The following is a 23,755-nucleotide window of genomic DNA, read 5'->3' as shown; positions in this document are numbered from 1 at the left end:
TAGATGTCGTAGAATTTCCTGGTCTTCCTCCTCACAATCTTCCTCTGTAATCTCAAACCAGTTTTCCTGTTGCTTATTCGGCATCCCCTTCACTAGAGCATGCCCCTCTAATTCCTCTCCAATCAAAGGTCCATCGCTAGCCTGATCCACCCCTGCCTCTGAATGTAACACCTTTAACTAGTCATCCCTATCCACTGCCATACACTCCTCAAACATTTTCCCATCTTGCGATATGTACCAGACACTAGATACCCCTCCATTAAACCCTTCCCTTCTCACCCGGATGGACTCTAGAATGGCTTCTCTTCTGGATTTCAAAGATTCACCCACCACCTTTTCCGATACATTATTGTTCATTTCACCATTCCGATTGCCCACTACCTTCCACATGTTAATTTTAGCCTTCTTTGTCCCGTCGTTCTGCATCAACCCATGAGAATTAATTTTTTCCCCTCCGCAAGACGTTCATGCTTGGAGCAGCGAGCCTTAACATGACCCTGTCTTCTACGAAGGATACAATACCTCGGGGTGGATTAAAAAAAGACCTCCTGAAAATGGCTTGTCGCAAGACCAGGGGGACCCAACCAAAATGATTTGCGCAGAGGCTGTGAAACTTCTACTTCAACACAAATTCGTGCGGCCTCCGGACGAATACACTTGCTATGGCATTATCCCTCTTCAGGTAACGACCAATACCATTCCCCATACTCTGTAACATTGATTCCTAAAAAATAATTAGGGAGCAAGCCCAACAAAGTAATCCAAACAGGACCCCACGAAGAATCCTCGTCTTCAACAAAATCCGTAGTCCAATGAAAAACCCGAAAAGGAATTCCATGTATCTCAGAATTCCCTCTCGCCATCACCCTAATAAAATCTTCCTCCTGTACCATTCGGACCAACACATTCCGTGGATTCTGCAATTGCCCAACCACCGGCATCGACCTCAAACCCCAATGATTTTTTTATAAACGCCCGAATATTATCCAGTGAAGGCCGTCGATGAAGAAATTTCAGAACCACAGAGAACCGAAAAGGCTCTGTAGATTGTTGAATCTTTGCTTTCGAAAACATGAAAAACATTGTTCCATCCTGAAACCGAGGTTCCTGTGGAGGTAAAAGCACCTCAGGCAGAAGCTGAGGCTTCACAGACACCATGTCCACAAAGGTTGCAAGAACGATAGGCGTGCATTCAATGCGTTGCAGAGTTCCAGACGTCCTCCATGGGACTGTGGGTTCCCCAGCCTCCAGCCCTGTCGTGAGAGGCAGAAGGTCGGCGACTATAGCCATAGGGAATCCCTAATCGCCTCCAAAATGTAGAGAGGAAAAAGGCCCTGTGCCACATTAGCCAGTTTGAATATGGTCTAATGAAGATCGGTTCTATCGTCGGTTTATCAATGATTTTTCTGATGAATTTTCTGCACTCTGTTGACTCAAGATACTCGGTTTAAATTTTCTGATGAATGCTTGCATGCTATTGAAACATTGAAAAAGAAATTAATTTCAACCCCTATCATTGTATCATCGGATTGAAATTTACCTTTTGAATTAATGTGTGATGCTAGCGTTTATGCTATAGGGGTTGTTTTGGGGCAGTGAAAAGATAAAATTTTTCATGTTATTTATTATGCAAATTAGACCTTAACATGGGTTCAACTTAATTATGCTAAAAAAGAATTGTTAGCAGTTGTATTTGCCTTTGAAAAATTTCGTTCTTATTTGATAGGTTCGAAGGTGGTCGTCTATACCGATCATTCAACTCTTAAATACTTGTTGGTGAAGAGGGATGTCAAACCAAGACTGTTAAGATGGATTCTGCTACTACAAGAGTTCGATTTGGAAATAAAAGATAAGAAATGTATTGAGAATGTAGTGACCAACCACTTATCTGACCTTGAGCTTAAAGAGGCGACGGGCGAGGAGAATTTCTCAATTAATGAGACCTTCCAGGACGAGCAATTAATGGCTATACAAGTTTTTCCATGGTATGTTGACATGGTAAATTATTTGGTGTCCAAAATTCTGCCGGCCGAAATGACATATCAACAAAAGAAGAAGTTCTTCTCTGACTTGAAATATTATTTTTAGTAGAAGCATTTTCTATACCGGATAATCAGAAGATGTGTGCCCGATGAGGAAATGGCGAGCATGCTCAGACATTGCAACTCATTGGAAGTGGGCGGTCACTTTGGTGGAGCAAAAACAGCGGCGAAAGTTTTACAATGCAGCTTTTATTGGCCGAAGGTTTGGCAAAGGGTTGGCAACATTTCTAGGAAACATGAGATGCCTTTAAACAATATTTTAGTGATTGAATTACTTGATGTTTGGGGTATAGATTTCATGGGTCTTTTTTCATCTTCATATTCTAACAAATTTATTTTGGTTGCTGTAAATTATGTCTCCAAATGGGTGGAAGCGGTCGCCTTGCCAACCAATGATGCGAAGGTTGTAGTGGATTTTCTACGGAAGAGTATTTTTTCCCGATTTGGCACTTCGAGGGCCATAATCAGCGATGGAGGGAAGCACTTTTGTAATTGCCAATTTGAAGTGCTATTGACTAAGTATGGAGTTACCCATCACGTGGCAACACCATATCATTCTCAAACGAGCAGTCAGGTTGAGGTGTCCAATCGGGAGCTGAAGCGTATACTTGAGAAGACAGTGAGTGTCTCTCGAACAAATTGGACGAAAAGGTTAGATGATGCGCTATGGGCCTACCAGACAGCATTGAAAACACCGATCGGGATGTCACCTTATTGGCTCGTTCATGGAAAAGTCTGCCATCTCCCCGTGGAGCTAGAACATAGAGCCTATTGGGTGACGAGAGCACTGAACTTTCAAGCAGCTGGCGAGAAAAGAATACTACAGATCAATGAGAAGGATGAGTTCCGCAATGATACTTATGAGAATGCTCAGATTTACAAAGATAAAATGAAAAGATGGTAGGATAAGCATATTCTGAGAAAAGAATTCGAAATCGGGTAGAAAGTTCTATTATTTAACTCAAGACTTCGACTCTTCCTGGGAAAGTTGCGCTCTCGGTGGTCGGGACCATTTGTGGTGACTCGTGTCTTTCCCTATGGGGCGGTTGAAGTCCATCACAAGAAAAAAAGAAAGCACATTTAAAGTAAATGAACATAGATTAAAATCCTATATGGATAGAGAATTTAACTCAGAAAAGTGTTCCATTGATCTCGCCAGTAATAAATGATGAGAGAACAATGTCTAGCTACAGACTTTAAATAAAGTGCTTTTGGGAGACAACCCAAGTTTTTTTTATTATTTTATTGTTTTTGCTTAATATTATTTATTTTCTTTCATCTTACATAAATGAAGAGGCGAGGAGATCTCCCAAGAGTATATGTCTACACCTTCAAGGAAAATATTCAATTGACAGAACTTGACACAATCAGGGGAGCATCTCTTACCTTCTCTCATCCTTTTATTTAGTTTTTCTTCATTTTTCCCATTGAGGATAATGTAATATTTAAGTTTGGGGGGAAAGAATATTATTTTCTTATTTTCTAAAAATATATATATAAATAAAAATAAAAATAATAATGATGATAAAAAAACAGTATGTTTTGATGAATAAAAAACCTATGATAAGAATATGATTGGAAATTGATTATAATTATTAGGAAAATACTCGTTGCTTAAGTTTAGTTGTTAATTCTTTACTCGAACTTACTTAATTTGATATTTTCTATATTCAATGAATGCTTCTTATGATCATTAATTGTTTTGAGTACCTAGAGAAATTTTATGTGAACTTTGTGAATTTATATGGTTTCAACTTACTCTAGAACTAGTTTGATTACACTTGAGTTGAAAGCCTAGACATTATATTACTAGAGAAATGATCAAGACATTCTTTGGACCGATTGAGCCTTTCAAGCTTACCTGTTTATTATCTTTATTTCTAGTCGCCCCTTTGAGCTTTATTGAAATATATTTTGGTCTTATATTTTTTTTCTTGTAAACCTCATATTCCTTACCCTATTTGAGCCAAAACATTGATATCCTTACATTTCAAGAGAGCTAAGTTTACACAAAGTCACAGAGTCACAAGAGCATGAAAGACAAGAGAGGTATAAGGTCTTCAATTAAAGTAATTATAGCAATATTATCAAAATCATAAGTTTGGGGGTGTGAAAAGTCAACTCGTCTACTGTGTGGCCAACAAGAAAAGGCAGACAAGAGTCATTCATAAAGGCACATGAAAAAGTATGGAATATTTCAATAAAAAAAAAAAAACGATTTGCCGAATAGAGGAGTAAAGAGAAAGACACTTGAAAGTGAAATAAAGAGAGGTATGTTGAGAGATTTACAATGATTGAGAAGAGATGTTTGTGTTAGAAGTGAGAATGCTCTATTTATTCTGTTAATGTTCAAACTTAAGTTTTCTTGTTTTGTTTGAATCTTACATTTTCTTTGTAGTTCTCACCTTAGCCTTACATTACAAGCTTAATATAGACATTAATATCTGGTGATAGTTTCTTTTCTATATTAGTGGAGAGTGATTTCAAAAGCAAGCCTATGGAGTTTTTAGAGATCCATTATTTATTTACTTGTTTGCATAAAATCATCCGAGGAGCTAACGATGAAGTGAGAATGATGGGTATGCATGAATGTGGGGATGGATAATGCAGTGGAATTGAGTTTTGAATTAACTTTTGGACTTGATTGATCTTGAATGATTTATTTGAATTAGACTTTAGACAATCTTTGAGGTAATAAATTTTATGAATCAAACCAATGCTTGTTTTAATTATCTTTCTTTCTTCTTTGCACTAGGGCAAGCAAAGTTAAGTTTGAGGGTATTTGATAAGTGTTATTTTTATGTGATTTTTATCACTCTTTTATTTATGAAAAATATCATTTTCCCTTTAATACTATTGATTTCATTTTGTTCTACATATGTTTATTTATTTTCTTGGATTTGAAAGAATGAGAAAATTTAGTGCAAAATGAGAGCATTTTAGTATAAAGGAAGAGACTACGGATCCAGACCGATGAGAGGCAGCGAAATCTAAAGAGAGCTGATGAGATTTGGGCAAGAAACCTTATTCCGAGGGCAGCAAAGAAATATTTCCCGCCCAAAAGGCAAGAAGACTTACCTATCGGTAGGCGAGGAGAAGCTCGTTCATCTGTGACCTCCACGCCCGCCAATTATATTCAGCGCACACGTCAACTACTTGCCTCTACCCTCCTGAGTTCTGCAATCATTCTATTGACGACCAAATCCTCCCGAACTTCGCAAAACAAGCTGCATATTACTGAATCTTCCATTTTAGATAATTCTGTTATTCTTGGGATAATTTCTTTTATGGTAACATTTATCTTTAGAACCTATTTTTCAGATTTTTAGGCTAGATTGTAACCACAGTTATCTTGTTTCAAGATTTGAATTTTGACATCTATTTAATCTCGTCTTGTGGGATGAATAGAGTCTCTGGAGTCTTTGGTTCTGAGTTTTAGTTTTGAATTTTAGAGAGTCTGAGTTTAGGTTTCAATAGTTCAAAATTTATTCTTGAAGTGTTCTTTCAAGGAGGTAGATCTGGGGGAGCAGAGGCGAGAGCCGCATGTTTCATCAACTGACTCCAACGAAGAACACCAATTTTATTCTTTTTCTTTTTATTTTCATTATGAACTAATTCTATTTTCTAGAGCTTTGATGTAGTCTAGTATTGAACACTCAATTTATATTCTAAGTTATTTTATCTTTAATATTTCCATGATTGAGTGTTTATTCCTTATTCTTAATACTTTCAATTTTCTAGCTAACTATTATTCGATCTTTTGGATTGCATTGAGACTGATAGGTGATTTGTGATTAAAGTTCTAGGATTAAATACCATTAGTTGAGCGAAAGCATAGATGCTTTACTGCGATTAGTGTGATTTTTAAGAAAAATCCAAAGAACTTAATGAGTCTCCAATTAGTTAAATTCAAATAGAGATATGAAATTATTAGGTTGAGATATGTTTGGTATTGTTTGAGGGAAAATATTGAATAGTTAAGGGATTTTTATCATCTTGTGATAATTGAGATTTTATAACAAGGAAGAATAAATTGTGTGGGATTTGCTAGGTGAAGTCAAATGCTCTAGATCTATTCTTATTATGTTTTAAATCTAACTTTTAATGTTCTTTTCTTCAGTTTAATTTAGATAATCCACTCTTCAAAATTCGGTTTTCCAAATAGTAATTAATTTAGTAAATTTCAATACTAAATAGCATAATTATTTCCGATGGGTTAGATAACCGTTTTCTTTAAAACACTTTATTACTTGTTATGATTCTGTGCACTTATAGATATATTTTTAATCGAACAAGTTTTTGGTGTTGTTGCCAAGAAACTTGTTATTTGTTATTGATATTGATACTAGCTAGATTTTTACTACTTTGAATTTTATTTTATTTGTTTAAATTAGATCTCAATTTTTTTTTTCTTTGCATGAAGTAGAATTGCATTCGCCGATCTAAATAATTAGAGCATACAATTTTTCAATCTCAAGATTGAAAGAACCTTATGTCGGACCAATAAAAAGAAAAAGAAAGAGATCGCCGCACCTGAAGTTAATATGGCCAACCAGGAGCACAAGGCGTTAAGAGGCTACAGCTTGAGAAAAATGATCATAATGTGCCGCAACACCATGTGTAACTACAGCTTGAGGAAATAAATGAGTCCATCTACAGTTTCCTAAGAACTTGTCTAGCCTTTCACTTATTCCCCCACTACCATCTTGCCTATTAAGGGCCTTTATATCCCAGATCCATTAATGCACAACCTTGCAATACATCTCTAAAGTCCAACATTTGTTTCTTAGGTCTCGGTCTGCCACCCCTTTTTCTGAGAGATCTAAAATCTCATTAAAATTACCACATAACAACCATGCATTCCCCTCCCCCCCAATACAAAGATCTAATCAAGTCCCAAGTTTGCATTCTACAATCAGTGTCAGGGTGTCCATAAACACCCATAAAGTACCATTCATTTGAACTCCCATTACTATCTCTAATCAAAGCATCAATGTGAAACCTAGAGAAAGAATTGACCATCAAATTTATTTATCTTTTCCACAATAACGCTACACCTCCACAGTCGACCGAAATGCAATTAACAAAGCCAAGATGATACTTACAACTTTCCATAGCTCTTGCCCTCAATTTTGTCTCTTGGAGGAACAAGATATCAGGAATTTCCTTCTTGATCACATCTCGAAGCGCTCAAATTTCCTATGGGTTCCCAAGCCCACTAAAATTCCAACTGATTTTCACGGCTGCCGGTAGGGCTGGGATCCAGCCACCGCCAATAACAAAGCTTGTTCTTCAATGTGTCCTTCATCTCGGATTCCTTTGGTCACAATACGTTTATGTTTTCGCATCAACTGTCTCTTCTTCTTCTATGCTAGTCATTTTCCTCTTCACTGCAGCAGAATATAACAAAGTTTTAGATGGGTTTGAAGTCATGGATGTTTGTCTACGTTTCCGCTTTTGAGAGCCCACAACTACATCATTTTTAACACCCTCAGCCAGCACTGCCACTTGGCCTAGATCAATGGACAATTGCCCTTGGCCCATCACAGTTTTCGTATAAGATTGTCCAGCATCGTCATCCCCCCCTTGATTCTGCTTGTTATCTCGAGAATCCCGTATGGTGTCTTCCGTAAAGGAATGCCCTTCATTATCACCTCCCTCATTTCCAAAGAATCAATTTTGAATTTGAACGTGACAATTATCCTTCCCACTATTCATTGTTAAGTATCAACTCAAATGTGAATATGAATTTACAGCAGCCCCTCAAAAGTCTTGAATAGCTGCTGCACCCTCTCCAAATATCAAGCTTGTCTCCAAAATATCAAGTTTATCTGCTACAATCCTTTTAATTGTCACTAATAGTGGTTGTTTGTCTGTTTGTCTCCTAAGGCTTCTCCTATAAAAGGAGATCATTTATAAACGAAATATGTGTGTGGGAAATACATAAAAGAGACCATTTGTAGAGATAGAGATTGTCTTGTTGAAGTTTGTATATTATGTACAAACACTTTGAAATCAATTGTTTCCGCTCCAATGGACGTAAGCAAATTGCCAAACCACTTACATATTGTCACTATCTTCAGTTTGGGTGTGTTTCTGGGTGGTTTTGGTACAACAATTGGTATCAAAGCTTCAGTTTTGCACTTCCCAGAAAAATCAAGTTGATTCAAATCAACTTTTGACCACACCAAGAGGTTCGTCTCGACAAAAGGAACACGTTGCTGCAAACGGCATAAAAAACAGACATTAGATGAGCTCACACGTGCTTCGTGAAAGTCGGAAGGTCCGATTCACGCGCCAACAATCGTCCAAAGGTTGAAGACGTGTGAGATACACGTGCCCACGCTCCCAGATGTTGACACACTCTAGAGGTTGAAGACGCGTGAGATACACGCACCCATGCTCCCACACGCGCTCCATAGGTTGAAGACGAGTGCAGTACATGCGCACCACGTGCTCTACCTATTGTTCTTATTCGATCTGGACCATTCAAATTTTCAAATCTGTTTTGGGCTTGATCTAAGCCATTCAGAGTCCGATTTCGACAATCCAATAGTGCTTTCCAACTATTTGGATCATTCCGGACTCATCCGTGCGGTTAAAATTTTGAATTTCATTTTCCATAAGTAGTAATATTCCATATGGAATCAGAAAGAAAAATTGTAGGTCATAGGAGCTATGGAAATCCTAATAGCTTTGGGCGTAAATCCGTGGTGTCAAATGCCAAATTTGAAGTTGAGAAGTTCAATGGAACTAATAACTTTGGCATGTGGCAATGTGAAGTCATGGACGTTTTGATCCAACAAGAGTTAGATATTACGGTGGAATAGAAATTGGAGGACATGACAGATAAGGATTGGGACAAGCTTAATCGACAAGTTTGTGATACAATCCATTTGTGCCTTGCCAAATATCAGAAGTATGTTTTTCATGAGAGAAAGAAAAGCAAGCGAATTTTGGCGAAAATTGAAAGAAAAATACTTGACAAAAAGTATTGAGAGTCGCATATACTTAAAAGAAGAAGCTCTTCAGATTTCAATTGCGAGAAGGTATGTCTATGTCCGAACATTTCAATAATTACAATCAAATACTAGCTGACTTGCAAAACTTAGATATAGAAATCTAAGATGAAGATAACGCTTCACTTTTATTAAATCCCTTACCCGATACATATGAGCATTTGATTACCACACTTTTGAATGGTAAGGAAAATATTAGTTTTAACGATGCACTTGATAAGTAATGAGTACCGCAAAAAAGATAAGGAGATACAACTAAATACATCAAATGAAGCCTTTACAGCAAGAGGGAGAGCGAAGTCAAGGTATCCAAGAAAGAAGAAGGATTCTCAATCGAAAACACGGGCCAAATCACGTGGTTCATCATTCAGCAAAAGACTCACCAAAGATGAATCTGCCTTTTGTCACAACAAAGAGTATTGGAAAAAGGATTGTCCCAAGCTAAAGGGGCAATAGAAGGACCATCCCTCCACAATCAATTTCGCCAATAGAGATGAAGATGCCAATCTTGTATTGACTGGTCTATCATTCATTTGTCATTCTGATGAATGGATAATGGATTCCGGGTGTACATATCACATGTGTCCTACTCAGGACTAGTTTACTGACTTCACAAAGATTGATGGAGCAGTACTAATGGGCAACAATAAGGCTTCTAAAACTCAGGGAATAGGTAGCATTCAACTGAAACTGCATCATGGAACCATCAGAACATTGACAGAAGTTCGATACGTTCCAGACTTGCGGAAGAATCTTATCTCACTTGGGACTCTGGATTCAAAGGGATTCAGAATCACCATAGAAGAATGAATTCTCAAAGTGGTAATAGAAATTCAGGTGACTATGAAGGGCTTAAGGTGAGGAAATCTATACTTCTTGCAAGGAAATATTGTTAGTGGAAGAGCTTCCACAGTCTGTGAGAAGCTAGATGAGACTGATGCTGACACCACCAAGCTTTGGCACATACATATGGGACACGCCGGAGAACAAACTTTGCAAACACTTGTAAAGCAAGGCTTACTCAAAGGTGCCAAGACGGGAAAATTGTCTTTCTGTGAAAAATGTATATTAGGGTAGCAGACTCAGATCAAGTTCGGAACCGCAATCCATAGTACACAAAGGATACTTGACTATGTGCACTCTGATATTTGGTGACCTACAAAAAATGCATCTTTGGGAGGTAAACACTGGTTTGTAACATTTGTTGATAATTATTCTCGTCATATATGAGTGTAGATGATGAAACATAAAGATGAAGTGTTGAAGATCTTCCTCGATGAAGAAAATGACTGAGACTCAAACCTGGAGGAAGATCAAGCGGCTTAGATCAGATAATGAAGGTGAGTACACTCTAGACCCCTTCATGGAAGTATGCTGGAAAGAAGGAATTGTAAGACACTCCATTGTACGAGGAACACCGCAATAAAACAGTGTAGCAGAACGAATGAATCATACTTTGCTAGAGAAAATACGATGTATGTTACTAGATGCTGGATTCAGTAAATAATTTTGGGCTGAAATTGTGACGTATGTCTGCCACCTCATCAACCGATTATCCACAGTTGCCAATGGCGGGAAGACACCCATTGAAATGTGGAAAGGTACACATGCTACTGATTATGACTCTTTACATATGTTTGGATGTCCAACTTACTATCACGTTAAAGAAAGTAAGCTTGATCCTAGAGCTAAGAAAGTAAAATTCTTAGGCTTTCGTACTGGTGTAAAGGGTATAGACTCTAGTGCATAGAGTCAAAGAAGGTAATAGTCAATAGAGATGTTACATTCAATAAGTCTGAAATGCTCAAATCACATGAGCATAAAGACTCTCATGAAGGCAACCATGATAGTGAAGCACCTTGTGAGTCGCAGAAGGTGAAATTTATTACTCCAAAAGAATCAGGAGTCGCTAATGGAGAACATAGGCAACCTGACGTTGATAGTGCAGTCACGATATCTCCAAGCCAACCTGAATCAATTACAGCAAACAGGCCGAGAAGAGAGACACGTTTACCGGCACGTTATGTAGATTTTGTGACATATGCACTTCCAGCTAAAGGAGATCAGATCCCAACCACTTACAAAGAAGTCATACAATCTAGTGAACACACTGAATGGAAAAGTGAAATGAGCGAGGAGATGTAGTCTCTTCATAAGAATCAGACATGAGAGCTTGTGCCGCTTCCAAAAGGAAAGAAGTCAATTGGTTGTAAGTGGGTTTTCAATCAGAAAGATGATCAAGCTGCTAAAAGTGGGGTGCGATTCAAAGCTAGATTGGTAGCCAAGGGTTACGCTCAGATAGAGGGAATTGACTATAGTGAGGTATTCTCTCCTGTTGTTAAACATTCATCCATTCGGATATTGCTAGCTTTGGTTGCACAATATGACCTTATGTTAGCCCAGCTTGACGTGAAGACAGCTTTCTTACAGGTGATCTAGAGAAGGAGATTATATGTCTCAACCAGAAGGTTTTAAAGAAGCTGGTAAAGAAAAATGGGTTTGCAATCTGAAGAAATATTTCTATGGTTTGAAGCATTCACCTCGACAGTGATACAAATGTTTCGACCGCTTCATGATTGACTTGAAATACACTCGTTGCCAATACTATCACTGTGTGCATTTCGGACAACTTACATATAGATCTTTCATATATTTGCTTTTATATGTAGATGACAAATTGCACTATCATCAACAGAGGCTGAATACATGACTATGACAGAAGCCGTGAAAGAAGCCATTTGGTTACAGGGATTGGTAACATATTTGGGCTTTAAACAGCAAGAGGTTACCGTTTCTGTGACAGTCAGAGTGCAATTCATCTGGCCAAGAATCAAGTGTATCATTCTCGAACAAAGCATATAGATGTCCGTTTTCACTTCATACGTGAGATATTAGATGAAGGGGATATTCTACTTCAGAAGATTGGCACTGAAGACAATCCAGCAGATATGTTGACGAAAGTCATCATAGGGATCAAATTCCAACACTAATTGGAATTGATCAATATCTTACACTGCTGAGCACCTTTGGGTGCGTTGGTGCCTTAGGGAGCATTTGATAGTGGAAATTTCTCATGACAGATATAACGTGTATTTCAATGAGAGGGTGAAATCTTTTGAAGGAAGCAATAGTTTGCAGCTGCTTAATATGACACACATGGATAGCTGATGCACCCTCTCCAAATATCAAGTTTGTCTCTAAAATATCAAACTTGTCTACTACAACCCCTTTAATTCTCAATAATAGTGGTTGTTTGTCTGTTTGTCTCTTGAGGTTTCTCCTATAAAAGAAGATCATTTTTAAACGAAATAGGTGTGTGGGAAATACATAGAAGAGGCCATTTGTAGAGATAGAGATTTTCTTGTTGAAGTTTGTATATTTTGTACAAACAATTTGAAATGTACTGTTTTCGCTCCAGTGGAGGTAGGCAAATTGCCGAACCACTTACATATTGTCTCTACCTTCAGTTTGGGTGTGTTTCCGAGTGGTTTTGGTTCAACATTCATGTCGATTGTGACAGAAGCTTTCTGAGTTGATTCACCATCAGTATTAGCCTCCAGATTTTCCGCCATGACTGGCATCCGTTTTATTTCCATTGTCATTGTCACCTTCGGGGGTTGTTTCCGATCAACTACTCTTGATCTGGTCATATTCTTGTTGTACCAAAACCACCCAGAAACACACTCAAACAGAAGATAGAGACAATATGTAAGTGGTTTGACCATTTGCCTACGTCCACTGGAGCAGAAACAGTAGATTTCAAAATGTTTGTACAAAATATACAGACTTCAACAAGACAATCTCTATCTCTACAAATGGCCTCTTCTATGTATTTCCCACATATCTATTTCGTTTACAAATGATCTCCTTTTATAGGAGAAGTCTCAAGAGATAAACAACCACTATTATTGACAATTAAAGGAGCTATAGCAGACAAGCTTAATATTTTGGAGACAAGCTTGATATTTGGAGAGGGTGCAGCAACTATCCAAGACTTTTGAGGGGCTGTTGTAAATTCATATTCACACTTGGGTTTATATTTAATAATCACCCCTCCACCCATGCGTGTCATATTAAGCTGCTGCAAACTGTTGCTTCCTTCAAATGATTTCACCCCCTCATTGAAATACTTGTTATATTTGCAGTGAGAGATTTCTGCTATCAAATGTGCCCAAGGCACCAACACACCCGAATGTGCTCAGCAGTGTGAGATATTGATCAATTCCAAACAGTGTTGGAATTTGATCCCTCTGACGACTTTCGTCAACATATCTGTTGAATTGTCTTCAGTGCCAATCTTCTGAAGTAGAATGTCCCCTTCATCTAATATTTCACGTATGAAGTAAAAACAGACATCTATATGCTTTGTTCGAGAATGATACACTTGATTCTTGACCAGATGAATTGCACTCTGACTGTCATAGTAAATGGTAACCTCTTGATGTTTAAAGCCCAAATCTGTTACCAATCCCTATAACCAAATGACTTCTTTCACGTCTTCTGTCAAAGCCATGTATTCAGCCTCTGTTGATGATAGTGCAATTGTAGACTGTAAAATATATCGTCAACTAATTGGTCCTCCAGCCATAGTGAACACATATCCAGTTGTCGATCGTCGTTTGTCAAGATCACCAGCATAGTTTGAGTCAACATATCCAGTTACTAGACTATCTTCACTCTTCTCGAACTTCAAACCAAGATCTACAGTCCTTAGAATATACCGTAGAATCCATTTAGCCGCCTGCCAATATGTCTTTTTAGGATTATACATATATCGGCTAACTAAACTGACAGCCTAGGAAATATTAGGTCATGTACACACCATGGCGTACATTAAGCTTCCCACAACAGTTGCATACAGGACATTTTTCTTATAGTCTCGCTCTTCATCACTTTTAGGAGACTACAATGCACTGAGCTTGAAATATGGGGCCATTGGAGTACTTACTGACTTCGTCGTCGAGTTCATATTGAAGCATTGTAGTACTCTTTTCAAATACTGCATTTGAGTAAGGTGAACTGTGCTTTTCATCGTATCTCTATTAATTTTCATTCCCAATATTCTTCGTGCTTCTCCAAGATCTTTCATTTCAAACTCTTGACTCAGTTGAGCTTTCAATTGATCAATCTCCACTTTGCTTTTACATGCAATCAACATGTCATCTACATATAAAAGCAAATATATGAAAGATCCATCTGCAAGTTGTTCGAAATATACACAGTGATGGTATTGACAACGAGTGTATTTCAAGTCAATCATGAAGCGGTTGAAACGTTTGTACCACTGTCGAGGTGATTGCTTCAAACCATAGAGATATTTCTTCAAATTGCAAACCCATTTTTCTTTACCAGCTTCTTTAAAACCTTTCGGTTGAGACATATAAATCTTCTCCTCCAAATCACCATGTAAGAAAGCTGTCTTCACGTCAAGCTGGGCTAACTTAAGGTCACATTGTGCAACTAAAGCAAGCAATATCCGAATGGATGAATGTTTCAAAACAAGAGAGAATACCTCACTATAGTCAATTCCCTCTGTCTGAGCGTAGCCCTTGGCTACCAATCTAGATTTGGATCGCACCCCACTTTTAGCAGCTTGATCATCTTTCTGATTGAAAACTCACGTACAACCAATTGACTTCTTTCCTTTTGAAAACGACACAAGCTCCCATGTCTAATTCTTATGAACAGACAGCATCTCCTCGCTCATTGCATTTTCCCATTCAGTCTGTTCACTAGACTGTAAGGCTTCTTTGTAAGCAGTCGAAACGTTTGTACCACTGCCTAGACGACTGCTTCAAACCATAGAGATATTTCTTCAGATTGCAAACCCATTTTTCTTTACCAGCTTCCAGTTGAGACATATAAATCTCCTCCTCTAAATCACCATGTAAGAAAGCTGTCTTCGCGTCAAGTTGGGCTAACTTAAGGTCATATCGTGCAACCAAAGCTAACAATATCCGAATGGATGAATGTTTCACAACAGGAGAAAATACCTCACTATAGTCAATTCCCTCTGTCTGAGCGTAGCCCTTGGCTACCAATCTAGGTTTGAATCTCACCCCACTTTTAGCAGCTTGATTATCTTTCTGATTAAAAACTCACTTACAACCAATTGACTTCTTTCCTTTTGGAAGTGGCACAAGCTCCCATGTCTGGTTCTTATGAAGAGACTGCATCTCCTCGCTCATTGCACTTTTCCATTCAATCTGTTCACTAGACTGTATGGCTTCTTTGTAAGTGGTTGGGATTTGATCTCCTTTAGCTGGAAGTGCATACATCACAAAATATTCAATACATGTCGGTAAACATGTCTCTCTTCTCAGCCTGTTTGTTGCAATTGATTCAGGTTGGCTTGGAGATATCGTAACTGCACTATCAACCTCAAGTTGCCCATGTTCTCTATTAGCGACTCCTGATTCTTTTGGAGTAATAAACTTCACCTTCTCCGACTCACAAGGTGCTTCGCTATCATGGCTGCCTTCATGGGAGTCTTTATGCTCATTTGATTTGAGCATATCAAACTCGTTGAATGTAACATCTCTACTGACTATTACCTTCTTTGACTCTACGCACCAGAGTCTATACTATTTTACACCAATACTAAAGTCTAAGAATTTTGCTTTCTTAGCTCTAAAATCAAGCTTACTTTCTTTAGCATGATAGTAAGTTGGACATCTAAAAATATGTAAATAGTCATAATTAATAACCAGTGTACCTTTCCACATTTCAATGGGTGTCTTCCCACCATTGACAGCTACGAGTAATCAGCTGATGAGGTGGCAGGCATACGTCACAGCTTCAGCCCAAAATTGTTTACAGAATCTAGCATCTAATAACATACACCGTACTTTCTCTAGCAAAGTACGATTCATTCGTTCTACCACACCATTTTGTTGCGGTGTTCCTCGTACAATGAAGTGTCTTACGATTTCCTCTTGCCGGCATACTTCCATGAAGGGGTCTAGAGTGTACTCACTTCCATTATTTGATCTAAGACGCTTGATCTTCCTCCCTATTTGAGTCTCAATCATTTTCCTCCAATCAAGGAAGATCTTCAATACTTCATTTTTATGTTTCATCGTCTACACCCATATACGACGAGAATAATCATCAACAAATATTACAAACCAATGTTTACCTCCCAAAGATGCATTTTTGGTAGGTCCCCAAACATCGGAGTGCACATAGTCAAGTATCCTCTATGTACTTTGGACTGCGATTTCGAACTTGATCTACGTCTGCTTCCCTAATACACAGTTTTCACAAAAAGACAATTTGCCAGTCTTGTCACCTTTGAGTAAGCCTTGCTTTACAAGTGTTTGAAAACTTTTTCTCGAGCGTGTCCCATACGTATGTGCCAAAGCCTGGTGGTGTCAGCATCAGTCTCATCTAGCTTCTCACAGACTGTGGAAGCTCTTCTACTAACAGTACTTCCTTACAAGAAGTACAAATTTCCTCACCTTAAGCCCTTCATAGTCGCCTGAATTCCTATTACCACTTTGAGAATTCCATCTTCTATTGTGATTTTGAATCCCTTTGAATCCAAAGTCCCAAGTGAGATAAGATTCTTCCACAAGTCTGGAACGTACCGAACTTCTGTCAATATTCTAACGGTTCCATCATGCAGCTTCAGCTGGATGCTACCTATTCCCTGAGTCTTACAAGTATTATTGTTGCCCATAAGTACTGCTCTATCAATATTTGTGAAGTCAGTAAACCAGTCTCGATTGAGACACATGTGATAGGTACATCCGGAATCCATTATCCATTTATCAGAATGACAAATGAATGATAGACCAGTCAATACAAGATCTGCATCTTTATCTCTATTTGTGACATTAATTGTGGAGGGATGGTCCTTCTATTGCCCCTTTAGCTTGGGACAATCCTTTTTCCAATGCTCTTTGTTGTGACAAAAGGCAGATTCATCTTTGGTGAGTCTTCTGCTGAATGATGAACCACGTGATTTGGCCCGTGTTTCCGATTGAGAATCCTTCTTCTTTCCTGGATACATTGACTTCGCTCTCCCTCTTGTTGTAAAGGCTTCATTTGATGTATTTAGTTGTACCTCCTTATCTTTTCTACAGTACTCATTACTTATCAAAATACTATATACATCGTTAAAACTAATCTTTTCATTCCCATACAAAAGTGTGGTAATCAAATACTCATAAGTATCGAGTAAGGGATTTAATAAAAGTAAAAGCTTATCTTCATCTTGGATTTCTACATCCAATTTTTCCATGTAAGCAAGTATTTGATTGTAATTATTAAAATGTTCGGATATAGACATACCTTCTTGTAATTGGAATCTGAAGAGCTTATTCTTTAAATATAAGCGACTCTCAATACTTTTTGTCAAGTATTTTTCTTCCAATTTTCGTCAAAGTTCACTTGCTTTTGTTTCTCTCATGACAAAATACTTCTGATCTTTGACAATGCACAAACGGATTGTACCACAAGCTTGTCGATTAAGCTGTCCCAATCCCTATCCGTCATGTGCTTCGATTTCTCTTCCAGCGTAATATACAACTCTTGTTGGATCAAAACGTCCATGACTTCACATTGCCACATGCTAAAGTTATTAGTTCCATCGAACTTCTCAACTTCAAATTTGGCATTTGACACCATGGATTCACGCCCAAAGCTATTAGGATTTTTAGAGCTCCTATCACCTGCAATTTCTTTTTCTGATTCTATATGGAATATTACTACTTCTGGAAAAAAGAATTTCAAAATTTCAACTATACAGATGAGTCCAAAATGATCCAAATAGTTGGAAAGCACTATTGGATTGTCAAAATCGGACTCCGAATGGTTTAGATCAAGCCCAAAACATATATGTAAATTTGAACGGTCCAGATCGAATAAGAACAGCAGGCAGAGCGTATGGAGCGCATGGTGCACGTGGGGGCGCATGTAATGCACTCGTCTTCAACCTTTGGAGTGCGTGGGTGCATGTATCTCACGAGTCTTCAACCTCTGGAGCGCATGGGGGAGCGTGGGCACGTGTATCTCACGCGTCTTCAACCTCTGGACGACTGTTGGCGCGTGAATCACACCTTCCAACCTTCTCGAAGTGCGTGTGAGCTCCACTGACTTCCGTTTTTTATGCCATTTGCGGCAACGTGTTCCTCTTGTCGAGACGAACCTCCTGATGTGGTCAAAAGTTGATTTAAATCAACTTGATTTTTCTGGGTAGCACAAAACCTAAGCTCTGATATCAATTGTTGTACCAAAACTACCGAGAAACACACCCAAGCAGAAGATAGAGACAATATGTAAGTGGTTCGGCAATTTGCCTACGTCGACTGGAGCGAAAATAGTAGATTTCAAAGTGTTTGTACAAAATATACAAACTTCAACAAGAGAATCCCTATCTCTACAAATGGTCTCTTCTATATATTTCTCATACACCTATTTCATTCACAAATGATCTCCTTTTGTAAGAGAAGTCTCAAAAAACAAACAGACAAACAATCACTATTATTGACAATTAAAGGGATTGTAGCAGACAATCTTGATATTTTGGAGACAAGCTTGATATTTGGAGAGGGTATAGCAGCTATCCAAGACTTTTGAGGGGTTGTTGTAAATTCATATTCACACTTTGGTTGATATTTAACAATTCTTGCCACTTCTACCACTTGCACGCAACCACTAACCATATGGATAATCCTCAAACTTCTATATAATCTTCATGCAATCTACACAATCACGATGTCTATGCCCCATTTTGTCACATAAATAACAGAAATCCAACAACCTTTCATAAGAGAAACGAAACCAATATGGTTCCTTGGATCCAATACTGAGTTTTTTCCTTCTTAGCAAAAGTTTTGTCACATGCACACACACACCGGCCATCTCCCAGGGGCATGGACAGGTTTTGTCACATCATAAACTCCTACCAGACCATCTCCTCCTTTACAAGATCAACTTCTTCAACCTGACCAATCGTGCTACCAACTAGATTGCCTTTATACTCATTTCTAGCCATAAGAGGTAGATCATGGATCCTAACCTAGAACAAAACCTCTGTCAATTAGATACGATAGACTTGTTGGGAACCGTCAAAATCTTTTACCAACACCAGTTGTTTATCAAACGACCAAGGGCCCTCCCTAATCACCTTCTCTTTATCTCTAACATCTTCAAATTGAGCAAGGGTAAACAACGAATCCAAATCTTGAAATTTCAATGACTTCATTGGACGCCATACTTTCTTCAATGTTTGTTTGAAACCTCTCGATTATAATGGCGACTTGTCAACACTTGAATTATCAAGCATTTTCTCCTCTAGCAATGTTATCCTATAACCACTCTGTTTCCACATGAATTGCCTCCTGCTCTTATTCAGTCAGAGAAAGTTTCCCACATAGACGCTCTAACTGGTCATCCATAGAGGCACAACAATGATTATCAATCAGATAGTGCTAAAGACCCCCGTACAACGACAGGAAAGAAAGCTCCTACTCGAGAGAGAAAATGAGAGAGTGAACGTTGTATTCTAGTTGTAGCTAAATAATATAAATAATGTATTCTAAATAATAGCTTTGGAATAAAAGAATCCTAAAATAATTTATACTTTAAAATACCTAGAGTCCGTTTGGATTGAGAATTGATTTAAACTTATCTCATCTAATCTCATCTCATTATTATAATTTTTTTAAATTCTCACATAAAATATAATAAATAATTCAACTTTTTCAAACTTAAAATAAAAATAATATTATAATAATATTTAATTTAACTCTTTAACTTTTATCTTATTTTTACTTATTATCTAAACAATACCAATAGATATATTTAGGTTGTATTTAGGTAGTAAGGTATTTTAAAGTATTCTGTAAATAGTAGTAAAAAAATAATGATAAAATATTAAATAATAGTAAAAAATAGATAAATAATAATAATAAAATAATAAATAATAATAATATATTCTAAACATGAATTATGCCCAATACTCAAACTAGCCCTTAAATGAAAGAGCCCTATTTTGATCCGCAGCTAACTAACCCTGTTTAGTATAATTGCTCCAATTACCTAATTATAAAAATAAAAAATAATTATGAAAAAAACTTCCAACCAACTTCAACTTATCTGATGGTCTGATATCACTGCAAGTTAGCTCTCCCTCATGAATGCTAGAGATTGGATAATGGCGTACAAAGCTCTAGACTGCATCACGAGGTCGGACATCGAAGCGCAGGGAATTGCACCGGACCTTGCAGGGGGAATCCATGGAAGATTCACCGAGATCATCGTCCGTAATTACGGACCTGCCACCGCTGAAACGTGGCGGGATATCTCGAAGCATATACTCAGCCCGGATCTGAAACGAAATAAGTGGGGCATAATATGAGGGGGCGTGACGGATTACGAAATATTTTAATCAGAAATTATATAAAAATAATTTTATTAATTTATTAATTTTTTATAATTTATCAAATTATAAAATATTTTTGTAAAATCTAAGATATTTTGTAAGATTGTTTTTGTAATCTTTTGGAATTACAGTCCTCTTGCTGAAAAGTGCCAAAAAGAATAACGAAGCATATAACTTTTTTTCGAAGTTCTTTTTTGTTGAACAAACAGAGCCCAAATTTCATGACTTAACTTTTTCAGGTATCTTCTTCAATGCTGTGAATGGAGTCTAAATAAAAGGATAACTTGGTACTATTGTAATTTTCCGAATCACTTTCAGGAAAAATTGGAATGAAAGAAAAGGTGAAAGTGATCACTGGGAGTGATACAGAAAGTGCGTATGAGACAAGTTAAAGAGTAATGGATGAGCGAAGGAACGGGAGAGGAAGCAGAGCACCAAAGGAGAGAGACACGAAAAATGGCTATTGCAAGAGAAAATGTTTTTCCTGGGAGTAAACTCAGAAAATCACGGTTGGAATTATTGTGTGGTCCTAGGGTGAAAAAGACAAAAGAAAAAGTCTGAATGCAAGCGTTTTGGTAGACCCCTTGCGCACGAAGCGTGATCTGGCAAATCAAAAACGAAGTGTTTTGCATTTTGCGACTAATCTCTGAGTTCCACCCTTCTCTTCCATTCCACTCCCCCCCCCCCCAATTGACTGAACCACATCCCGTAGCAGCCTTTCTCTTCTCCTCCCTTCTCCGTACAAAGCCCTTCTCTTTTATTCTCTAGTCTTGAACCCAAGCCAGATCCGACGTATCCAAAGCCCAATCCCCCGTAGTCAAACCCTGTAACAAGTCCCTGCAGACAGATCTATCTTCTACGGTATAAATCTTTTTTTTTTTTTTGTGGGATGAAATGTTAGTTTAATTCGGAGGAGGGAGGCTCTTGTGTATAATACACCGGATGATCGTGTTACTCGGGATATAAGAGAAGGTGTTTGGTGATTTGCGATTTAGAGTGGTGGATTCGGCTAGCTTAGAAACAACATCATCTTTGAGGTCTATTCTTGACCGAACTTAAAAAATGCAGCAAATGTGCTAGCAAGGTCTCAGTTTGCAGTATTCCTCATAGACCTGAAGTTGTTTTCATGGATGACTTTCTGGAATTATTTGAGAATGTTTTCATGGATGACTTTCTGGAATTATTTTTTGGTTTTTCAGTTTTATGTTTTGGATGACTTTCTGGAGTTATTCCTATAGACGTGAGGTTGCTGTTGCTGTGTTAATGGAGAGAGAGTAGCTGAACTCTGGGGTAGGAACGAGAGAGAAATCTGGCGTGGGGAGGAACGAGAGTAGTCGGCTTTCGTTTTTCGTCTTTGTATTTTTTCTTCTGTGTGCCGTTTTTTTTTTAATAAAAAAAATTTCCACGTCAGCTGGGGTGCGCCGATTCATCCACCAAATCGTTTATATATAGCGGAGCTCAAGACAAAATATTGCGGTAGAGAGTTTTGGGGAGTAGCTTTCCGCGTGGGCGTGTTTTGGAAAAGGAAAAAGGCTACTTTGCCTCTTCATTTTGCCCACTCAATTTGACCGCTTATCAAAAAACTTTTTTTTTTTTTTACTTAGTGATTAAGGAAGTGTTTTTAAATGTATTGGTATATATTTTTTTATTTTTTAAATATATTTAAAAATGTAAAAAGAAAAAAAAAAAAAAAGAAATTTACTGCCCAGCGGTCAAAATGGGGCGGCATAGTAGCCGCACCCTTTGGAAAAGGGAATTGCGGCTTGACGCGGGTATTTTGGCGCTGGAGGCTCCTAGGAGTAGGAAGGGGATTGCGACCAGAGAGTTTGGAGTTTTTTCGGGAAAAATTGTCCTATGTGAGCCATGGATTTTCATTTGATTTATTTCATTTATGAAAAGATGATGCAATACTAAATTTCTATGCCTTAAGTTTTGGGGAGTGGATTGGAATTGATTTCTCATTTTTTCATTAATTTTATTTTTATAATCTTACTGTTTTGTGAGGTATGTTATATTTGTGAAAGTTAAGAGTTCTAATTTATAGTATTGATTTGTTGTTGACGTAAGGTACAAGTGATGCTTGATTGTGATATAAGACTCCATAATTTTTCATTTTACATTGACCAAAACTTGCTCTGCAACTTCGTAAGAAATTTTGGATAAACTTTAAACTGAGCTTGAATTGTCTTATTTTCCTGTCATTATCTCTTGAATGAGTGAATGATTGAGTAAAGAGGAATCTGAGAATTACTCAACAACAATCCATGAATGGGTGAAACCTGAAACTTAGGTGTTAACTTAGGTGTTTGATAAATTGTTTTATAGATTTTCTTTCTTGTTGAAATCTCAAGTGTTTCTGACTTCATTTTGCTGCATTTAGTTTCATACTTTCTTTATTTTATTTTCAATGTTCTTTACATGTTAAGTAATAGGAATGGACTTGATACTTCATCTTTTTGATTTGGACTCAAATGTAGATATGTTTACAACTTGCTTTTGTCATTAGATTACATAAGTTCTTTTATACACTTTTTATACATAAACCATAAGATTTTATATACAATTTTCAAGATTGCTTTAATACTTTTTTGTACCTGTGGAATACAATGTTGGATTTATCCTTAATATAACTTGACATTTCTACACTTGAAAGAATACATTTGGAACCACGTCACCAGGGCTCGGGGGGCAAACTCGCTCCCCACCCTCCTTGGTCCCCTGACTAGGAGGTACTGGTAGCACCCCTAGTACTAACTCCACCTTTTGTTTTTCCCATGCACTTTATGTATCTATTTTTAGCATTGTGCTACACAATGGTCATGCAAAGGAATTTAGAGGTTCGGGCTCCAAACAAACCCACCATCTTCTACTTTCAGCCACCATCATCACTCCAGATTCTCCTCCCCCATTCTTTGAGAAGACCATTTTATTATGGCTGCTGGATTGATCAGGTATTTTACTTTAAAATGTATCCCAAACTAAACTCCATTGATTCTACACACTCACTTGGATGGTTTTGTAAAAAAACCTCAAAATTTATGAACCCTACAAACTTCTCTTAAAATCCTATGACAAAACATTCTACAATAACCATCATCCGTCCTAATCTCAATTTTTTAGTCGTGGACGACTCTTCTTGTGTCCCACTGTGGAAGTGCACATGAAAGCTTAGTCATCCTTTGGAAGGAAAGAGCATGATCTTTTACTAAATTGCATAAATTCTGTAAATAATTATTAAGTAGTTCGGATTAAAGTCACATGATATTATTATCTTATTAAAAGATGCTGCGTAATCAAATATATAT

This window comes from Juglans regia, chromosome 6 (assembly GCF_001411555.2).
Source record: "Juglans regia cultivar Chandler chromosome 6, Walnut 2.0, whole genome shotgun sequence".
Taxonomy (NCBI): Eukaryota; Viridiplantae; Streptophyta; class Magnoliopsida; order Fagales; family Juglandaceae; genus Juglans; species Juglans regia.
Note: the sequence above shows the minus strand (reverse complement) of the source record.